The sequence below is a fragment of the Rhea americana genome, unplaced genomic scaffold, assembly GCF_003343005.1.
Source record: "Rhea americana isolate MKP2758 unplaced genomic scaffold, rheAme1 scaffold_12, whole genome shotgun sequence".
In the NCBI taxonomy this organism is placed as follows: Eukaryota; Metazoa; Chordata; class Aves; order Rheiformes; family Rheidae; genus Rhea; species Rhea americana.
The window spans coordinates 576,543-585,741 of NW_028185261.1; the positions used below are offsets into that span (position 1 = coordinate 576,543).

Sequence of the window (9,199 nt, forward strand, 5' to 3'; positions counted from 1 at the left end):
AGGAGGACTGTGTGTCAAAGCAGAAATGGGATAAATTTTTAAATGGAATGTTGAGATTGGAGGGGATCAAGACCAAACCAGCATGTTTTACTGGTAACGGGAATTACAAACAACTGATTTTTATGTGGGTGTTAGGGTGAGTGAGTACAGAGGTGCATGGGTGAGCAACAGCAGGCTGCATGTATCGTTAAGAAAAACACTAAACCACCCAGAACGCTCAGGCTCTTAAAGAGCAAGCAAAGTTTTACTTAGTTTGAAAGTGCTAGACTATGGGTGTGTTAACAGAAAGCCTGAGCTGAACTAGTCAGAGCATGCACGTAAAAGAAAATAGGAAGCAGTAAGACACCAAAAACTTCATGGGTCAAAAGGCAGAAGAAAGTCAGAGGCTGCCTGCATATTTGTGAAAGACTTTTAGGATGGTTTGTCCTTCCTGGACCTTCTCAACATTAGCATGGCTTAGGTTTCCCTGTCTTTCTCACTATTTTCCTGGTAAAAATCAATGGCAATTGTTTCAAACACAAAAAAGACTGCTTCTGCCAAGAAGTCAGTACTCTCTCCAGTGCTGGTACAATGCCTTTTCCAGTGCTTGGCTACGACATGCTGGGTTAGGGAGACAGTTTTTGTGAATTCTTCTGTCCTCGATACCTTTGTTAACATCAGTTACTAGCCCTTTTTAAAGTTTTTTGGGGGACAATTTTTACAGTGAAGCCTCACAGGAAAGATTTCATAAAACAATTGGTCATTAACCAATTACTGTACTCATACACAGGGCATTAACACAAAGAATGAGATCCTGAGCCAGCATCACTGTTATTGGCTTCTAGAAAAGGTGCCTACCAAGCACGCACCTGGTTTATCAAAAGTCCTTGGTTTTCCTCAAGGGGTATAATGACAGGCCAGCAACTGCAATGGTGTTATTGCAAAAGTGTGATTACAAAGCAATAGAAGGACATTATCAGAACCTTCTTAACACAAACAACCTCCTTTGATTTAAGAGAGCTTGACAAGCTGCTTTGACAACACACAGACTAATCATTAAGGTAGCTGAGCACATCAGGGCTAAAATTTAATTCCAGGACATAAAGAACTGCTGGAATGAGTATAATTCTTTTCACATTGGTTTAATACTGCTAATAAATCATTCTTCCAAGAGTGCTTTGTCAAGTCCCAGAATAATTATTAGAGGTTCCTGTATAGATGTAACATTTATTATAAATGTAAATCTTAAAGTGTAAGATAGAGACAACACATACTTAACCATAAATACAACATTGTTCCCATAACTTCTTTACAAAACCATACCTCGTGATGTGAATTCTAATAACAGACACAGTGGGCTGACTTCATCTATTAGTTCTCTTTCCTTTTCAAACTCTATTAAAATATTTTTCTCTTTATAATCAAATAAAGTGATTTGGAATGACGTTAAAGTTCATTACACTAGGTAAATCCTCTATTTCTCCACAGGACAAATGCAGCAAAAAAATCCTAGTCCTTCAAGATTATGACTTGCCTTTCTTTCTCTAACTGGTGAGGACTGTTCAGCTGCCAATGAAGTCTTAGATACATTTCTGAGACTATCAACTAGGATGCCAACAGTAGCGGTAGGACTTGGCTTTTGTGATTTATCAACTAACGACTAGGCTAGACTCACCAATCTTTACCACAGACCATCCAAAATCAAAATAGTGATTGATAGCTGTTGAGTTCACCTGCATATAAACCAGTGGTCTAAGAGCCAAAATTCTAATATCTGAGTCATCGTGTAAAATCACATGCCCGTTTCTGGCATTTCCATTTACCAGTCTAATTTGTCCTTCATGCCTCTTTTCAGGCGGAATGCCTTTGCACCTGCCACCCTGGCATAAACACAGGCTCACTCACCTCAGTGCTACTATCTGCCTGTCTCATATCATGCAAAATCTTTCACAGGATAATGTATTTTAGAGGGGAGACTAGAAATCACAAGGGCAGAATGCATGAGTTACCGGTAGGATGTGTCCCCTTCTAGATTTAGAGCCTAGACARAAAAAATACTTCAGTTTACAACATAAAATAATTTCTGCAGTTTTTCATCTCATCAGGCCCTACATACATTTGTGACAAGAGGGTGTCCTGAACACCAAGATGGCAAAGACGTTCCACTACCAGAAATCTGAGACATTGACTTCATAGTGGAAGCCATAAAAGAACACAAGCTCCAACTGATCCCTATAGTTAGGMCCTCACAGTTTTTCCACAGTTAAGGCAGGGGAGAATTTTACTTTCCATATAGGCAAAATAGAAAATTCTTATAGAGAATGTAAGGAGAGTTGATCCCTTTTGTTTAGCAGTGGCAGGCCCAAAGTGCAATATTTAACACTGGGCAAAACACTGGACCATCACATGCTAGGATTTTACTAGTAATCAGATAATCAACTTTACATATATGTTTTCTTGTATGCTTTGTACTAGGTATCATTTAAGAGTACATGCCACTTTCAAACTGTTAATTCCACTAATCCCTGCTTTGGAACCTCCTCACTATTTTGGGAACTTTCTCCCTCACAGAATAAATCCATACAAGGATCAGTACCTGACACATCATTGCCGGACAACATCACAGCTGCTTTAGGACCAAACAATCACCGTCAATCCATTATCACTATCTCCTTTCAGCTGTGCAGTAAATATAAGAAATGAAAGAGGCTATAGTTCTGATAACTGCTTCATTATCTCCCTGCAGCATCACAGATTCTAGTCTGTGCAATTGTATCATGCTAGCTTTTGATTTGTATCTGAAGTTACATTCTAAAATGGCAAAATATTTGGAAAACTGATGTATTTAGAAGTTTAAAGGTTTAACTTCTCTGGTTTGCTGGCACTGTTTCTGAGCACAAGTGTAGCCTGCTCACAAGCTTCTTCCAAGAAACCGAGGTTTCCTGGTTATCTCTGCTCTGCATCATGAAAAAACCTCAAYGGCTTAGAAACAGACCTACTTGTTTTGGGAACTCTTGTCACTGGCATACGTACGCTCAGCCCTGGCACTGTGTTTTTCTGTGCCTTGGTGTATACATCCTGCTGCTCACCTGAAGGTGAGGTCTGCTAAAGTGCTTGATTTCCCTGTGCTCAGCAGTTTACATGTCTGTGCAGGGGGTGGGCAAGGTGGAGTGTTCTTTTGTTTCAGCTTTAGTGCAGGAACTAGGTCCTGAGCCAACTTCATATTTAACTTTGTGTAAAGAGCATCCAGGGCCTCAGATAAARTAGATGGGAAGGGCATTTCACAAGTTAATAAGTGTCTCTTACGGTACAGAGACATCTCCTATTGTTATAAACAGTACCAGGCATCTTATTTAAATTACATTTTAAAAGAGACTCAGATTTCACCTTCAAAGTTTTAGTTTAAAATGGCTTTGTTTTCCTATAGTTGTTCGATTCATTAACTGATTGATGCAGTTCTAACATTTTCTCCTTATATCATACAAGTCTCTACTTCTAGAGGAGACTGGCAGGAAAGCAAATGATTTTCTGGAATATGGTATCAGGTGGAACTGAAGCTGCTTTGGGGATCTCATGTGAAGTAACTGACAAACTGCCATGCCTCTCATTTCCTTAGGCTATATATCAACGTTCCTTTAGACAAGGAAAAGGCTCCCTTATCTTCTTACCAGAGAATTAAGASGTTGTGGAAAAAATTAAGACTAAACAGAGCAAACTTGACATGATAAATAATAAGAGTTTCTAGTTAAAAAAAATAATAATTTGCCTCTCTGTTGCAAATTCAAAGCAAAGGAGGAATCTAGTAAGATTTGTATCACTGCTTGCTTACTACATAAATAGCTACATTTGGCATACTAAAAATAAACCAGATAAATATTTAAGGTCCACTGGTACTTAACAGAAGCCTGGACCTGAATTTGCTTACTATTGTGTAAATAAAGAGTGACATAATTGAAATCAATGAATTTACACCAGAATACTTGGTTGAAATCAGAGCAAGGGACTATGTTTCCAACAAATGCATACACATCCTCCTCTGAAAATTTTAACATCAGCAGACTGAATCTTCTTTCTGTCTGACCTTAAGTTCCTTTTGATACCAACAAGAAAATGAGCATCCAATTAATCCAGGGTTGAATGCCAGGAAAGCTGCATAAATCAGAAACTATAGAAAGGGGGAAAAGCTGTGTTACTCATACTAGTTTATTTAAAAACATTTAGATTGCCTCTCTCTCAGAGATGTCTGACCCCCCACCTGTGATATAACAGAAAAGCATGTGTTATGACACATTGATTTTTCAAAAGAATGGATAGCTAGGACATAAGAATCTTACACTAAATCTCAGACTGAATCTTAGAATAAATACGCAAAGGTTTAAGGAAAAAAACATAACTAAAAAGGCTGTTTTGCCTAATCAGTAAAATAAGACATATAAGTAACCTTTCAAAAATCATTTCCACTGTTCATTTTTCAAGCTTAGCCTGAACAAGGGCTGCAAAAGATATCTAGACTACCCACAGCAGTTTAGGAGAAATAAATATTCCTAGTAGAGCAGTACCCCAGCTCAATATCTATACACGTCATATAAAATAGAGATTAACATAAAACTACTGTAACAATAAGTACTTATACTTATTTTTTTTTTGTAGACCATTTTTCTCGCCCCCCAAAACTCTGTATTTTGTGTGAAATACTTCAGACTAATGCACTCCTGAAAAAAACAGTTGGAGATGAACAAAATAGTCTGAAATGGCTCTTCTATCTAATTTTAACTATAAGAGACCATTTACATCAAATAAAAAGACAACATAATGTACCCGGTAATAAATTGCATTATTTGCAAGGGCACTTATGGAACATGAATTATTTGTATTATTGGAATAAACATTCAACAGAATCCACCAAAACATGTGAAACCATTTAAAGGGAAATACAGTAGCTCCTTATCCTAAATAAACTAAGGCAAGAAAAGAAATATGCTTAAGTAGATATAGATACTGCGTTACTCTGATTATATGGGGAAGCTAAAAGCAAAACAGACAGCCTTTCTGCCATTTTTTCTTTCTTTTCCAGGAAACCAAATATTAAGTACCTGGATTACARATCTCCTCCAACAGTTGATCCCACTTCCTTTGACGTTCACCTCCTACGAATGACACAATCCAACGCCCACATGCCAACTCTAAGAAAGAAAGAATTGTCGTAGCTTTAGCAAACCTGCATCCATTTGGTTCTGGCCAAAGAAAGATAAAATACCCTGTAACTCTGCAAACAAATTATACCATTTGCTGACGTAAGAAGGGGGAAGGGAAAGCAAAGGAGAAGGAAAAAAAAATCAGGGGAAACACTGTTAGTCATCATAAGCATGTGTAGTGATTTTAATGGTATGCCTGGAAATTAAAATCCTCTACTAGCATTAGTCAGAAAGTAAACAATAGGCTGCAATAGGGTAACAGGAATCACCTCATGGGGAGGGAGCTGGCACCCTTAAAGCCTTGTCCTGGGGTGCCAGGTTGCAAATGCCACAGTGGCTTGGGGAGAKGGGCTGGTTTGGGCAGCTTTTCTGTGCAGGGGCCAGCATAGGCAAGGCTCTGAAAAGCATAGAGACTCTCACCATCAGTCAGTTCCACAGAGATATCCTATTCATATGGCTGTACACACCAAATAAAACATCATCTGTGAGTAGCAGAGTTTTCTATGGGACAAGAAGGATTCAGTGGCACAAAGAGGATTCAGTATTATAKCTGACATTGCACTCGGCTTTTAAATGGCTAAACAAGGACATTGCAGATGATATTAAGGAGTGTTCTAGGGGCCAGAATATATTGGGTGACATAACCCAGAGCTCCCAAAGCTTGAGATGAAAAAGAACGTCTGGGTCACTACTCTGCACTACTGTTTGCTTTGCTCCCTATCAACACCAAATTATTAAAACAGCAATTTGTCTAAAATGCTGCAGTTGAAAACTCTGCGTATTCTGTCATGAGAATGTCAACACCACTATCTAAATTCTGACACCCAGGATCTCAGTTTTGTAATTCATCAGCACAAGACTTCTCAGGTGAATGTTCTGACTGATTCCCAGTATCACCAACATCACTGTCAGCCACCTAGGTATTCCCTAGAGCTATCTCAGCCAAAAGTGGATCTCAACTCTTCTCAACTTATAAAATCTGACAAGGGCACAGCTTCAATGAGCCGAGCTGCACCAATAAACAACCTCCTCCATTCTATCGGACTTGTGAGAAAACAGTTAAAAACATAGCCTTTTAGTTCTGAATCCAAGCTTCGGCCAAAGCAACGTCATCATTTAGAAAGTCAAACAAACGCACACAATTCAAATAGGAAGCTATGAATTGCAGCGTAATTAATCACAGTCATCCTAGAAGGACTGCTAATAACAAAAGAATAAAGTCTCTTTTATTAAGGAATTCCTAGTGTGGCAGAACAATGCCTAGTAGCTGTTGTATCTTGCTTGTGTGAATATGTTCTCCTTGGAAATCAAGCAAAGATTTCTAATAGTTTCTGACAGTATGGTCCCCTAAAGCTACATTTTCCTTCTGATTCATACCAACTGACTGTAGCCCTATGACAGTTATTGAAAGTTAATTAGCAGTGAAGTCCAAAGAGCTCTAGGAATAAAAATACAACAAAGAACTGAGTGTGTCTCTTTTTTCCAAAAAAAAAAAAATACTGTCAAAGAGGTTAACATAACTGAAAAAATACTGCGAACGGAAAAACTGAAAGGGATTCCTCTAATAAACTTGATTATTACTGTCCCTTTCTGTTTAGAAAGATAGCCAAAAGGTAACATATTTCTTAGGATTTATTAGGGAAAYAGATCAGCATAATATACAGTATTGCCTTCTTCCTTGCACTTCCCAAAGAGGATGATAAAAATTATACAAAAACAACACCTGAATTATATAAAGACAAATAAAGACAGAAATCCATTGCTGCTTCCTTTCGAGTATGAAGGTTGTCAGATGTTGCACATTATACCAAATCTAAACTATTTCTGCCCTCATTCTCCACTTCCTCAGTACTTGCAAGGAATAATCTACAGTTATATCTGTGCCCAGTGAGTGCAAAGTGGGTGTAAAAGGCTAACCAATGAGAGCAGCAGCCCTGCGCCACCTACTCAGCACAGATGTAAATGCTGAGACAAGGTGCAAGGCAGTGGGCAGCCCCTTCTGGAGTTAAAAAAAGACCATACTAACACCACTAGGAATTGGATTCAGCCCTAAACAATCACGAATAAAACCAAAAGCAACCTCTGTGCACTGAAATAGCATAATTTTAAGGACAAAGAATGGAAGGCATTCTGACACAGCAAGTAGATCGGAAAGGCCAAATGCAGGCCTCGGTATAAAAACAGACATTGGTGATACCAGAACTTCTTGGCAAAATTGTGTTTATTGATTTTCATATAATAGGCTTTAAAAATCAAAAAACCAAATGCTCCACTCCTTTCCACCTCTGACTGCTGTGTACCACAAATAATCTGAAGAAACTGAAATGAGAGAGTAAGAACTGGGGCACTTTCTCGGAACCTGAATCTAAGTTCAGGTCTTCACAGCTCTTACATGGGAATTTTGTTTACTGTTTAAGACTCTCCTTGTGAATGCCTGAGAATTAAAGTTGCTGACATTCACCTCCAAAGTATCCAATGTATGGCATGGCCAACTGCAAGCCTTTTGCAAACACATTTGAGAATTAAACTTGGCCTTTCAACTCAAGTTGTGTAGGTGTAGGGCGGGGAAACACAGGAAAGAGTGCTTAAGGGAGACAAGTATCAACTCTTGCTAGATTAGGGCACTTGGTGAAGGTTCCTCCTATTAGAGGTTCAGGAAACACTGGAAGCCTGTACGCTTGGTTTTGGACCAATTTACATCTCAGCTTGATAAAGCCAGTCAACATTTTTGGRCAGCTTAGGTAGAGAAAGGACTACAATGTAATGAAAGGCTTCCACTCACAAAACCACCATTTAACACTGTCACTCTGTCCAACTGTTAAATTTGTACGTTATCTTCTTTATTTTTCTTTTTAGGCATGCATTCTTAATTTTACTGAAGCCCTCAAATACAAAGCACAGAGTATGAGAAAAGGAGGTGGAATGCATCACACAAGGAGCAATCGCAGCCCTTTCAACACTTCATTCATACAATTCACAGGAGTATTGATTTGTCATGACAAAAGTATTAAAATATCAAAAGAAACAGCCTAGCAATCCCTTAGAACTACAGATTCTTTGGGCTTTCCTCTCATACAACTGAAATGCACGTAGTAAAATTGGCACCTGGTACTGACTTCTCTGGTGTTCAACAGAGATGATGCCACAGCCCTCTGCTGCCAAGGTGTCCCACTTTGTGTTTCTGCTCTCCACCCACCACGCATCTCCACAAAGCTTGTAGGAAGTTTAGTACCTCAGGTTTCTATCCCATCACGTTTGCTTGGAGTTGACCCAGTCCAAAAACTACCGAGTGAACAGGAAAGTGACACCATGTCTGCACACGCTTCGACTTCCTACGAGTCCAGGCTTAAAAAAAGAAAAAAATATTAAGTGTAAGGGAGTAGCTGCTGAATGTTTTTTCTTTTTTCCCCACGAAGCGTTTTTAAACACTTCGTGGCTGAAGCTGAACACGCAAGTAGCTTACAGATTTCTGTGAACTCTCAAATCCAATCTGAACTTTCCTCAAACGGTAACACTCAGAACTGGAATTACCGAAGAAAACGAGAGGAAAAAAAAAAAAAAAAAAAAAAAAAAAAAAAAAAAAAAAAAAAAAAAAAAAAAAGCCTGCGTGCGGGGAACGAGCATTACCGGTTGAACGCGACGCACTAGCCCCCGAGGCCCGGCCGGGCAGGGCAGGCGCAGGGCCCCGTTCCCGGGACGGCCCGCCGGGAGCTGCTTCCTGACCCGAAACCACCCCAAAACTGCGCGCCGAGCGGCACCGCAGGGGCCGAGAGCAAGGCGGCCGCGGCCACAAGGCAGGGAGGGAGGGAGGGAGGGAGCGGACGAGCGCCGCTCGCCGGCCTCCCCCTCCCGCCCCCGCAGGGCCATTCCCGGCCCGGCCGCCGCCGCCGCCCGCCGCTCTGCCCCGCCCCTCTCTCCCCCCACTCTGCGCGCCGGGCGGCGACCGTTGGGGGCGGCGACCGTTGGGGGCGGCGACCGTTGGGGGCGGCGACCGTTGGGGGCGGCGACCGTTGGGGGCGGCGACC

General features: G+C 40.5%; 1 protein-coding gene across 3 annotated transcripts in view; it reads right to left on the minus strand.

Annotated features, from left to right (window-relative positions):
- Positions 1–8,976, minus strand: part of NAB1 (NGFI-A binding protein 1) — a 59,793-nt gene extending 50,817 nt beyond the window's left edge. Inside the window, exons 1-3 of one of the 3 annotated variants that reach the window (XM_085321396.1) lie at positions 8,638–8,976; positions 8,407–8,519; positions 5,073–5,162 (exon numbers count right to left, since the gene is read on the minus strand). The gene's annotated coding sequence lies outside the window, so the exon portion shown is untranslated. The remainder of the gene's footprint in view (positions 1–5,072; positions 5,163–8,406; positions 8,520–8,637) is intronic. The other 2 variants (XM_085321376.1, XM_085321368.1) reach the window with 2 other exon arrangements.
- Between the last annotated feature and the right edge of the window lie 223 nt (positions 8,977–9,199).